General features: G+C 43.7%; 1 pseudogene; it reads left to right on the top strand.

The window, feature by feature from the left end:
- Positions 1–312: 312 nt before the first annotated feature.
- LOC100963742 lies at positions 313–605 on the top strand (annotated as a pseudogene).
- Positions 606–1271: the final 666 nt, after the last annotated feature.

The following is a 1271-nucleotide window of genomic DNA, read 5'->3' on the forward strand; positions in this document are numbered from 1 at the left end:
AACAATCTAGCTGAGAAAGAATGGCAGCTTGGATGAAGGTGAAGGCAGTGATGACTGAGAGAGGGGGAAAGAGATTTAGGAAGAAACTTAGCAAGACTACTGTGGGAAATAGGTCGGTGTGTGTGGGGGGGATCAAAGGTGGCCTATGGGCTTCTGAAAGTATAAGATGGATGTTGCACCCATAATGGAGCCCTGCTTGGGTTTGAGAGAAAGACCGTATTTCAGTTTCAAAGATAATGACTTTGGCCCCGCGCCCCAGCCAGCTAGCGTCTGCCGCGCCTCTCTGCCCAGACTTCAGTAGACCTCACCAAAATGCCATCTCAGATGGAGCACGCCATGGAAACTATAATGTTCACATTTCACAAATTTGCCGGGGATAAAGGCTACTTAACAAAGGAGGACCTCAGAGTGCTCATGGAGAAGGAGTTCCCGGGATTTTTGGACAATCAAAAAGACCCTCTGGCCTTAGACAAAATAATGAAGGACCTGGGCCAGTGTTGAGATGGCAAAGTGGCTTCCGGAGCTTCTTTTCCCTAATTGCAGGCCTCACCATCGCGTGCAACGACTATTTTGCAGTACACATGAAGCAGACGGGCAAGAAGTAGGCAGAACCGAGCAATTACTCTGCCCTGAAAAGTGTTCTCTCAAAGGACTGCTTCAGACATCTGCCCCACAGCTTCTCCCTGGATAAGGATTTCAGGAGCAGATCAGGATCTTAGAATATATACAAGTAAAATCCAACTCCCATTTGTCAAGCAGAGAAGAAAAAGTTAATTAAATGCCGGATCAGCTTTTGTTTTTTACATTGTTTGCATCCCTTTGCCCCCAATAAACATAATCCTTTTTTTAGTTCCAAATTAAAAAAAAAAAAAAAAGATGACTTTAAGGTGCATTTATGTTTTCCTTATGGAGCCAGAGTGTATGGGTTAATAAGCAGGACCAACTACATCGTTTGCTAGGCCTAGTGTAAAATGAAAATGTCAGGCCTCTTTTTCAAGTGCTATTAACATGTCAGACAATTTCAACATGTCTGCATCAGAGCATTAAACCCAAGGATGACCCTTCTAAGGGTAGGACCCTCTGTGACTGTAAGATTGCGTGTCTGTAAGGCATTATGAATCAGATTATGAATCTGGAGCTCAAAGGAGATGTCTGGACTGGACGTGTGCATTTGGGAGCCATCACCGTATAGATGATAACTGAAGAGATTGTCTGAAGAAATTTTAATGAGTGAGAAAAGAATCCTAAACAACTCCAGCAATGTCATAGCT

This window comes from Otolemur garnettii, unplaced genomic scaffold, assembly GCF_000181295.1.
Source record: "Otolemur garnettii isolate 467f Iridium unplaced genomic scaffold, OtoGar3 scaffold00057, whole genome shotgun sequence".
Lineage (NCBI taxonomy): Eukaryota > Metazoa > Chordata > Mammalia > Primates > Galagidae > Otolemur > Otolemur garnettii.